This window comes from Haliaeetus albicilla, chromosome 8 (assembly GCF_947461875.1).
Source record: "Haliaeetus albicilla chromosome 8, bHalAlb1.1, whole genome shotgun sequence".
NCBI lineage: Eukaryota > Metazoa > Chordata > Aves > Accipitriformes > Accipitridae > Haliaeetus > Haliaeetus albicilla.
In genome coordinates, this window is record NC_091490.1 from 29,595,930 (window position 1) to 29,607,878 (window position 11,949).

The 11,949-nt window shown below is 40.8% G+C and overlaps 1 long non-coding RNA gene across 2 annotated transcripts; it reads left to right on the plus strand.

The window, feature by feature from the left end:
- The first annotated feature begins 5,927 nt into the window (after positions 1 to 5,927).
- Positions 5,928 to 11,447, plus strand: LOC138686442 (uncharacterized). Of its 2 annotated transcripts, none has more exons than XR_011325826.1 (3): positions 5,928 to 6,141; positions 9,439 to 9,511; positions 11,092 to 11,447. It is a non-coding gene; the product is annotated as an uncharacterized lncRNA (long non-coding RNA). The 2 variants fall into 2 exon arrangements; XR_011325827.1 differs by lacking the exon at positions 5,928 to 6,141 and adding an exon at positions 8,903 to 9,065.
- The last annotated feature ends 502 nt before the right edge of the window (positions 11,448 to 11,949 follow it).

An 11,949-nucleotide genomic window follows, 5' to 3' on the forward strand; every position in this document is an offset into this window, starting at 1 on the left:
AGTGATAAGGGAAACACTGTAAAAAGAATATAAATCAGAACACCTTAAAAGAGTAGGATTGCATTGCAAAACATTTCCAAGATAGGAAATGCTAAGCAATTTCAGACACACCATCTAGACATATTCATTATAACACCATCATATTATGAGGTTTGGCATATTACTGATACAGGAAATGTATGCATCTCCTTGGTCACACTAGACTGACTGTTAGCTTGTGATTCAGCATTGTATGCAAAAGTCTGTGCTCATATAGCTCACCTACTGGAAAGGATGTAGTTAAAGAGTGGAAGGACTGCAGAAATCACATGGAAATGTTTTGGGTTTGCTGGAAATAGTTGTATTTCTGTCAAATAGGAAGTCTCCAGGTCACAGAAGAGACAAATTCTTGAGAAGCAACAGACAGTGTTCACCAATTCTTAAAAAAAACCTGTCAGATTCACAAATCCCGCATATCTGAAAACTGCATCTGATATCAATGGGAAATGTACTCTGAAGTGCTAAAAATGCAGCTGCCCTTTAGAGCACATGGTGAAGAAGGAATAAACATTGTAAACAGGCCCCCAGTGTTAATGTCTCCATTCATCCCATGCAACAGAAAGAATCATAATATTATCTCACAAGGTTGTTCTGTGAAAGAAGCATTCATATTACTGCCTTAGAAAAGGCAGGGAAGACATTAATTTTACGGTGTTCAAAGTAATGTTGGAAGTAAGTCATGGTTCAGGGGCTGACTAATTAAAGCAAAATATAAAATACCTGCTGCACTGGACCCCAGAGTTTTGAGATTGTCAAGTTAATCTCTGGGATAACACACAAGTGTCCCTGAAGTCACTCAACATGTTGGCCCATGCAGCTTTGGCATTTTACATCTACAAAGCCCTTCAAAGCCTATCTGTATTTGCAAGCTTGTCCCTAAGCAATTTCTGTAAACCCAGTTAAAGACATGAATGGAAAAAACAGATGTCAGTATGAATCCTGAGCCTAACAATCCTTCTTCATACCTCAAGAGAATCTGCCTATCGTTCATGGATCTGAAAAAAGAACAAAGAACACTTGAAGGAGTGGTTCTTTCACATTTACACTGCAATCATACATGAAAAATACTTCTACTACACACCAGTTCTTAGTATAATTGCAGTGATTTCTTCAGAAATGAAATCAGATGGAGCCATTGTCTGTGAGGACTACTAAACTTTTGTTAAAACACATGTAAGCTGTGTCCAGTATTTATAAACATTACTGGCTTGTCAGGAGATTTACAAACTAAAGAAATCAGTAAGTTTGGGGAAAAAAACCCAAAATATCCTAATAGTCTCCTTGTCTTTTGACCAATACAGACCCCTTTAATTTTCTGATTGGTACCATCTCTACAAAGAGGTGATTTCTATATTAACTCCAGAATTTTGATCTGTATGTGTCTGTTCAGTGTTTGGAGATCTAAGGAGAGACCTGCTTATATACTTTTTGAACTTGACATTTTGGATTCAATGAAAAATGTCACAACATGCCATTCCTTCCTTCCAGAATAAACTTCAGGAAAAACAAATCTTAAAATTCTTCTGTCTGAAGAGAAAAATCTCAGCAGTATCAGGCAACCCCCACTCCCTTCCTTTTTAGAAGAATTTTCAATTTCAAAGCAACCGTGACAATTTCTGGTCACTCTTTTTCCCCTGTTTTTGGGTAAACCAGTAATCTGATCTTGGGTTTTAGTCTGTTTGACCACTACCTTCATGTGAATGGAATCCTAATAGATCCAGAAAAAGTCACTACTATGAAATCCAAGAGGGAAGAGTTACAACTCAAACCAACTTATTATTTTAACTGTGTGTACTTGATATGCCTGAAATCATCATCAGTGGAAGTATTATTGACATTGCTGTCCAAAGTATATATAATTTATTATAAATGAATCAAGCTTTTTCTAAATAGTAACAAAAGGACAGAGAGAATTTCTCATGGGCAAACTACCCAAAGGGACAGATACACAATTTTAGAGGCAAGTAAGTTAAGATATCAAGGTTAACTGTTTATTGGGATAAACATACGGAGATAAAAAGCAGTATTTATAACAGTTTGACTTTCCTGCAGAACACTTCCATGCAGAAGACCTACCTTCTAGGCAAAGAGGCAGTAGGTCACGAGGTCAAGCATTGAAGCATGTCAGTTCTAACTGTTCAGGATTGCAGACCATCCACACATGTCCCTGCATCTCCATGTTTAGCTGTCTCTGGACACTCTTGGAATCTGGAGGTATAGGGGGGCTCCATTAGCAGCTCCTCCAGGGTCTCTCTCAGAGGGTTGCTTCAGGTCTGGTTTATATGGCTGAGTGCCATAAAGACTGGAGGGTCTATTCACACTTGTTCATGACACTGGTTAGTAGTTACTAGGGTGTTCAGTCTGATGAAAAATTAGTTTCTGGGTTAACTAATGTTCACTTGCTTATGCTACCAGGCTTAAGGTCTACAACAGTTCATGTATTCTTAAGTGAATATAATAAACAAACATATTATAAAAATAGTATGAGATTTATGATAGTATGATAATGCTCAAGCATTAAAGATGCATAGTGACACCCCAGCTGGTGCTTGGCACTCCTGTAGACTTACAGGGTTAGCTGACTTAGGCTGACCTATAGTTATCTAGCCTAATAAAGCATTGCACTGCTTACTGTAGCATGTTCTGAGATAGATGTGTCTGCAGCTTCCCTGCCATCAGAGTGGCAATGGGCATGGATCTGACTTCCTGCAGAGCCTGAGTTCCTACGGAACTGAGTCCAAAATAATGTGTTAGGAAATGGTGGAAGGTGCTGAAGCTCTCAGGGCACTGACATGGTGATACCAAGATGTGTGATGTGCCTGTCCAGGTATTAGCCAGGGAAAGCACCCCACACTCCCCAACACTCCTGACCACAAAAGCAAGTTTGGCTCGTGTAGTAAGGTCAGAACAACACCTATGGTTCATTGTTCTGATTTAGGCTGCAGTGATCAAGGGCAAGACTGCCAGTAGGTACCCTCAAATATCTCTGTGCATCATCCACATGCCTCATTATCCCTTTTTCTGTTTTTTTTTGTCCCTTTGTTTTGCTGGCCTTGTACCTCACTTTCTCTGTCCCAGTTTTCTCTCAAATAAACAATCTGAACCTAACTACTTCCACCCAGTTGTTCTGAATTTTGCTACATCTGAATCAAAATTTGGTACTTTTGCTACATTTATCTAGACAAAAGCAGTAGTTTTGCTTAAAATATGCATACATATATGTACATAATTAATTTTTTTTTCCTTCTCTTCCCCTCTCCCCCAAGATTTTTCTCCCTGTGAAAAATGAAAGTCAGGCTGTCCAAATTGCATCATCCAGCAACAGTATGTTAGCTGCATGCCTAGATGGAAATTGTGTGCCACATGTATGGAGTATCAACACTGGCTTAATAAATAAAAGTACTTATATTTAGTCCTTTGAAAAGTCCCTTGTTCCACACTTGAACTTTTCTATAGATGACTCCAGATGTAGTATAGATACAGTATAACATTCCTGAACACAGAACCAGAATTAGGAGAAAATGTTTAAAGTTCAAACCACCATTGATGAATAACCTCAGGTGTCTGATTTTTCCTGTGAGAGAAAAACTATCTTAATAGAATTCATTTAGCAGGATCCCCAACATCATCATACTAGTGCATAGCTGTAACCATAAGACTGCTAAAGAGAGGATCCTAAATATTAATGTAAATTAGAAATGATCTTTAAGTATTCATTTGATTTCATAACAAACATATTCCTAGAAAATATTGAGTATTTTGGCATTGAAAAGGTATTTTAAGTCACTCAAATCAATACAAGTTCTTTACTGAGGTAATAGAGTTTGCAAAATAAATAATTGTCCTGCATGATTGATTTTTCAGAATCTGCTTTTGTAATAAAAGGCTTTTAATTCTCCCTACATCCAGGGCAGATGTCAAAGCATTTCTTGAACAAATGGTATCCCAAGTGTTCTCAAGTACATAGGCAACAGTGAAAAAGTCACAAATTAAGGAAAGATTAATTAAAAAAAAGAAAGAACAGGTAATTAAATGCTTAGAGTTTCTTAATGAGTTTGGCTATGACTGTTGACTTCCAAATTCCTTTTGTTATTTGGCAGTATCTTTCATTAACTAAGCTTACACAACATCATATGTTGTGAAATCATAATGTATTTTACAGTAACACTGGTATCCATTTATGACTTGATGGAACATCTGTATATTGTTGCTAAGAAGTAAGACTAAGAGCAGTCTTCTCAAATGGACAGATAGTTTTTGACCAAACAAATAAGAATTGCTATTACCATGTATGCTGCTTCCCTGTAGACAATGCTGAAGAAATAGAAATGAAGTTCTGCTCAGTATGTGTCTTTCTCAAGGTGTCTATCTTTATGACTATTTAAAAAAAAATTATATAATACAAATGAGAGGCCCCGACGATTTCGTATTTCAGTTTAAAATCTTTTTTTACACAATTTTCTCTAAGGGTATATTTATAAGGTTTCTTCCTTTGTTAGTTCCCTTAATCTAATCTAAGTAATCTAGACTGAAAAATACATGACTCCCTGTTTGCACGTGAGGAGAAGAAAAAGAAAAAAGAAAACACTCAAAACTGAATGCATTGAACGGTCACAGGTCACAGAAAAAGCAAGCAGGTAGAGTTGCCTGGACAATTCAAGCTATGCTATGTCCTAGGATTAGAAGTATGACATTATACTGTGACCTTGGTAGCCACACTCTGTGATGACAGCTCTTGCATTTCACAACCTCTCTCAGTTACATATCAAGCTGCCTGGCAGAAAAGGACCTGAGGGTGTTGGTCGACAGCTGGCAGAGTATGAGCTGGCACTGTGCCCAGGTGGCTGAGAAGGCCAACAGCATCCTGGCCTGTATCAGAGAGAGTGTGGCCAGCAGGAGCAGGGAAGCGATCATCCTCCCATACTCAGCACTGGTGAGGCTGCACCTCAAATACTCTGTTCAGTTTTGGGGACACTCACTACAAGAAAGACATTGAGATGCTGAAGCGCATTCAAAGAAGAGCAACAAAGCTGGTGAGGGGCCTGGAGCACAAGTCTTATGAGGAGTGGCTGGGGGAACTGGGGTTGTTTAGTCTGGAGAAAAGGAGGCTGAGGGGAGACCTTATCGCTCTCTACAACTACCTGAAAGGAGGTTGTAGTGAGGTGGGTGTCGGTCTCTTCTCCCAAGTAACAAGTGATAGGACAAGAGGAAACAGCCTCAAGTCGTGCCAGTGGAGGTTTAGAATGGAAATGAGGAAAAATTCTTCATGGAAAGGATTGTCAAGAATTGGAACAGGCTGCCCAGGGAAGTGGTTGAGTCACTGTCCCTCGAGGTATTTAAAAGACATGTAAGTATGGTGCTTAGGGACATGGTTTAGTGGTGGACTCAGCAGTGTTAGGTTAATGGTTGGACTTGGTGATCTTAAAGGTCTTTTCCAACCTAAACGATTCTATGATTCTATACGTAGTCAGGACAGAAGGGGCACATGATAAGCTTGGAGTGGAAAGCAACATAAGCTGCAAGAGGAGCTCTAACAGAAGAAATAAATTCTGTAGCTGGAGCACTGCCTTTATACTTTGTAAGAGGCTGTTGGACTATGATTGTCTCGACATTGCTGCTGCACAGTTACCATTTGCTAGCCTCAACATCCTGTTGCTGTGGGGGAGTACACGCTGAAGGAAACAAAATGTCCCTGAAGAAACTACCATATCCGCCTGAAGCTAGCAGTGCCTACCAAGCTGTGCTTGCCCACGAGCAGGGTGAAGAAAACCAAATACCACCATGAACACCTGGGCAAGCACCCATGGAGGAACACGGGGCGGCATATATGATAACGAGCTCCGTGGAAATGGGTGGACTCTTTGGAGAAATTGTGGGGACCGGGACAGTAAAAGAACTGTGTACTCCTCTCTCGCTGAAGGAACTGAAAGGAATTGAAAAGGGACTGTATAGGGGGATTGAAGAGGTGATTGAAAAGGGATTGAAGAAGAAGAAGTCAGCGCTTGGAACTGGGATTTTGGCATCACCTGTCTGCTGGAACCTGGACCCCCATCACCTGCACCGAGACCGAGCCAACGAGACGTTGCTGGCTTCGTGGTGGTGGTAACTAGTCTTGCTGCATCTCTTCCGTTCTCTTGCTTAGGCCTGCCTCTTTTTCCTTTCTTCTTTCCTCTGTCCTGTTGCTATTATCAGTTGTTATAGGAAATAAAACTTGTAAGGTTGTATGGCATCTGACCTCGTTTGTGTCTTAATCTCGCTCTTGGGATCGTTTAAGAACCCTCCCCAATATTGGATCAGGACATACTTCTGCTAGATTAGGTGGATAGGATGTAGGACCCCAATGATTCCTGTATGTCCCAGGATGTCCTTAAAGAAATTTGAGAGTATGCCCATTTGTCCAGATTTTATCCTCTCCTTTTAACAGGCAGTCCCCGTTCTTCACTCTCCCCAGAGGGTAGTATCATAGACCCCAGATACATAAGCTTATTTAAAATATCACTGGGCTGGAAGAAAAAATATGCTTATATGTTTTTCAAAGCCTAGTGATGTTACCGTATGGATCCCTACACTTACAAGAAATTATCAAATCATTAGGAGAGGAAAGGGGAAAGACTGTGATTGTGATAGGAGGTGGCATAACAATTAGAAACATTTTTTTATAGAGACCTTTACTGCCAAAACTGTACAAAAGAATTGAGCCTCTTTTGTTTGTTTGTCTGTTTCTTCATTTGGTAGTTTAGTTGTATGATCTTTCACTGGTATTTTGACTGTGCAAGTATCATGATAAATTTTCTCTAGTAAAGTTGGTGAGCAATTATGGGCTTCAAATCCTCCAACGTCAAAGAGACCATATAATCCTTTTTATCAATGTCTTGATTTGTGACCCTATTTCTAATGATTAATGTGGAATCAACATTCATCCTTCATCTATAACAGCAATACTGCCCTACTCATTATCACAGCTGTTTGTTTCCTTAGTTCTCTCACGTAGGAAATATACCTTATTGAAGATAATAGTCATATATGATGATTAGAAACCTAATCACTCATACATTCTCATGCTCCATTTGATACATATTTTCTTTAGGTATTCATACTCTGCTGAAGAAGCTAGAACTTCTCAAATATAGTATTTGTTAGTCCCCTTCTGTTTTGACAATATTTTTACAAATTACTTCAATGTCTACTTGATACATTTTATTCTAACTGAACATCATCAGATTGTTAAAAAGTCATCAAGTAATTTAAATGTCTTTTGATGGGAATTCATGTCGTCTCTGTTATTCATAAACCATTATCACAGAATGAAACAGACCTATGTAGATGTCTAGTCCATCTCCTCCTGCTCAAAACACAGAAAACTTGATCAGGTTACTCAGGACTGTATCCAGTGAGGTTTAGGAAATCTCCAAGAATGGAGAATCCACAGCCTCTCTGGGACGCTTGTTCCAGGGTTCAATTCCTCTTCACAGTGAAACAGGTTTTTCTTAAGTTTAAACAGATTTTCCTGTATTGCAGTTTGTGCCCATTGCCTCTTGTCCTACTCCACCCCCATCAGTATTTAAACACATTGATGAAATCCCCCTGAGCATTCTCTTATTTAGGATGAACAATTCCAGCTCTGTCAGCCTCTCTGCATATGGAAGATGCTCCAGTCCCTTAATCATCTTTGTGGCTCTTCACTGGACTCTCTCTAGTAGCTGCATATCACTCTTGGACTGAGAAGTACAGACATAGATGCAGCACTCCAGATGTGCTCTCACCAGTGAGAAACAAAGAGGAAGAAATGTTCTTCGTAGTGCAGCCCAGCATGCTATTGGCTTTATCTGACACATGGGTACACTGATAGCTCATGTTCAACTTGCTGTCCACCCAAGTATTTCTCTGCCAAGCTGCTTTCCAAGCTGGTCAGACCCTGGTATGTACTGGTGCAAGGGATTATTCCTCCCCTGATGCAGGACTTTGCATTTCCCTCTGTTGAACTTAATTAAATCATCTCTGTCCATTTCTCTGGCTTGTTGAAGTCTCCTAGGCTGGCAGCACAACTACCTGGTTTATCCACCATTCCTCTCAGTTTTGTATCATTTGCAAACATGCTGAAGGTGAACTCTGACCAGTCATTCAGGTCATTAACGAAAATGCTATGCAGTATTGGACCCATTATCAACTCCTGGGGTATACTGCTGTTGACTGGCTCCCATCTGGATTTTATGGTACTGATCAAAGCTCTTTGAGACCACCTCGCTGTCTGCTTATCTAGCCTGTAATTTATCAGGTCATCTATAAGAGTGTTACAGGAACAGCATTGAAAGCCTTACTAATGTTAAAAATAACGCAACAAAAAAACCCCAAACCACCAAAAAAAATCTATTGCTCTCCCCTTGTTCACTGAGCCAGACATTTTGTTGTAGAGGGATATCAGGTTGTTCAGACATGACTTTGGCTTCCTAAATCCATGCTAACTACTCCCAATCACGTTCTTGTCTTTCATATGTTTGGAAATGGTTTGCAGGAGGATTTGCTCCGTCATCTTCCTAGGCATTGAGAAGAGGCTGATAGGTCTGTAGTCCTCAGAATCTTTCTTGAAGATAGGAGTGATACCTTCTCCACTTCAGTCCTCAGGAGCCCGTCATCACCATAATCTTTCAACAGTTATTGACAGTGGCCTCACAATGACATTGGCCAGCACTGTCAGCACTTGTGGGTATATGTCATCAGATTCTATGGCCTTGTCAAATTTGTTTAAATGCTCCCTAACCTGATCTTCATCCACCAAGGCTGTTTTTCAGGCTCCATACTTTCCCTCTGGTCTCACAGGTCTGGGATTCCTGAAGGCTGCTCTCACCATTTAAGACTGAAGCAAAAAAGGTATTGAATACCTCAGTCTTCTCCATATTATTTGTCAACAGGTCCCCTGCCCCATTCAGCAGTGGGTCCAGATTTTCCCTTGTCTTTCTTTTGCTGCTGACATACTTGTAGAAACCTTCCTTGTTGCCCTTCACGTCCTTCATCACATTCAACTGCAGGTGAGCTTTACCTTTATTAACCCCGTCGTTGTGTTCTCAGCCAGAGTCTCTTTATTCCTCCTGGTTACCTGACACTGCTTCCCCTTCTTGTATGTTGCCTTCTTATGTCTGATTTTGTCAGGAGTTCCTTGTTTATCCATGCATGCCTCCTGCAATCTTTGCTTGATTTCCTGTTCATCGGGGTGGACCATTCTTGAGCTTGGAGGTGCTGATTTTTGAAGATCAACCAGCTCATTTGGCTCCTCTTCTCTGGACGAACATAGCATGTATGATTCCTCCAAGCAGATACCCCGCAGGCCACAGTCTGCTCCCTGAATTCCAGTGGTGTGATCCTGCTTTTTTTTTTTCTTTTTTTTTTTTTCACTCTTCTTAGCATCCTCATAATCACTGAAGCCAGATTTTCCCTTTGGATGAACTTCACATCCCTGACCAGTTCTTCATTTTCTGTAAGTATGAGTATCTTCCCTCATCGGCACCTTAATAATCTCTGTCAGGAAGTTATTATCAATATATGTCCTGGATTTTTTGTGCTCTGATGTGTTGTCCCTTCAGCAGATATCAGGGTGTTTGAAATCCTCTGTGAAGACCAGGGCCTACAAACATGAATTTTCTTCCACATGTCTGAAGATGGCTTCATATACTTCTTTCTAATCAGGAAGTTTGTAGCAGACACCCACCACAGTATTGCTGAGGTTGGTCTGCACTCTTGTCCTGACCCATAAGCTCTCAGCAGGCTCTTCATCCATGCCAAGCCAGAGCTCCATATGTTTCCACTGCTCTCTAACATAAAGGGCAACTACCCCCTGCCATTTTCTTCCCAGCCTGTCGTTCCAGAAAGCCTGTACCCATCAGTCATAACACAACACACCAGTCGTGTGAGCTATCCCACCACGCTGTGGTGGATCTTTGTGATCGCAAACAGATCATAAGCCTGTAACTGCACACAGACCTCAAATGCCTCCTAATTGTTCACCACAGTGCATGAATTAGTGTACAGTACTTCAGAGACATGTCCAACCATTCCGATTTCCCCATAATGCTGTCCTGTAAGTACTTTCTTACTTATGTGCATACACTCAATACAGTCCTTTTAGTCCTGTTTTGTTGCTTAAAAGGTCCCTCTTGTTTACATCATGACACACACTTTGCTTGCCAACCCAGGTGCCCAAAATCTCATTCAATTCTGGGTCACCACATACCTCTGCATCCTTCCTAGTTTAAAAATCTCTTCACCATCTTGTCCAGCCTTTTGGCAGAAATTATTTCACCTCACTTGGTCATGTGGATCCCAACTCTTCCTAGCAATTCTCAAAACTCTGAGAGAGTCCCATGGCTGTAGAAACCAACACCATCTGTGCAATCTGTTACCTGCAGGATCTGTCCAGTCTTCCTCAAGCCCTACCCCCTCACCAGCACAGTCAAGGAATATACCACCTGGCCCTTGAACATTGCCCACAGAGCCAAGTAGTCACACTTGATACTCTCCAGGTCTCCTTTGGCAGTTTCATTGGTGCCCATGAAGAAGAGCAGCAAGGGTAACACTCAAAAGGTCAGATAAGTCTTGGCAGCTTCTCCACAAGGTCTTGGATCTAAGCTGCCAGCAAGCAGAAAATCTCTTTAGACAGGAGGGATCTAACAGGTCAGATCAGCAGATGTGGACCTCTGCCCCCCACCAGCAAGGTGTTGCCCATTGCTATCACTCACTGGCTCTTCCTCGTACTTCTGTGTGGCTCAGGCTCAGTATGCACAGATGCTTCATTTGAAAGAGCTGCCAGCCTCTCATTTACTACAGGTGCACTGAATGTGCTCTGCAAGTAGAGCAGAAGCCTTCTTACATTGTCAGAAGTCACAAGCTGCAAGCCTTCACCATCACGGGAGTCTCAGTTTCCCATCCTGATTAGCACAGACTGTTTGCCTCTACTCTGGTATTGTTGAGCTACTGAGGCTGAAGGGTCTTGGAGAAGTTTCAGTCAATCTCTTTTTCATCATCTCTGATGCTGCATAGTGTGTTGACCTCCTCCTACAGCTCCTTCACTTGGCAACGGAGATCCACTGCCAGCAGCCACCTCCTGCAGGCAAAGAGACCATGTCCTCCTGGCCCAGCATGCCCAAGAGACCCCAGACACTCAGTCCCTGCAGCCCCAGACCTGGAAAGCTGTATCCTCCCTTAAGAGCTCAGTCTAAAATGAGGCCAGGGGTAGTTGCTCCGCTGGGTCCTGGAATTGTTCCCTGTAGTGCATCACCACTATTGCTGAGCATACAAACACTGTCCTCAGCATAGTTTCTGAACCCCTCCTGTACACTTTACTGGGAAAACTGCTCCACAAACTGCTAATATAAAGACAAAATGTAACAAATAAATAAAGTTGTTAGCATAAGAAAGATATCATTGCATTATTTTTTTTCTTTAAAACATTTTCTAGGGTCTCATTATGTTACACAAACAATTTATTACCAAAAACTAAATGACATTTTATTCAAAAGAGGACTGAAGATTATGACATTTCTGCCTTCTGTTAAGATTACATCTACAAGCATCTTCTGTCGTCTGAGTTTTTATATAAATAGGCAAAAGTGATAATCCTTAACATCTTATTTCTAATATTAATTATCCACTGTTGGTGCAAAATCAAATGTAAAACAGCAAAACACAGGAATTGATGAACAAATCAGTATATAGTTAAATTCATCCATTTAAGAAAAAAAAATTGCAGTGCCTGAATTTGCTGACCAGCTCCATTAGCATGATTCAGAAAGAGTTTGAATAATGAACCATTGAAAATGAGTACTTTTGACTCAATTATGCAACCAAAAGGAATAATAGAAAATAGTGTTAATATTGAGTCTTTACATTTTACTTGCAAACAACATCAAAATGTGCACG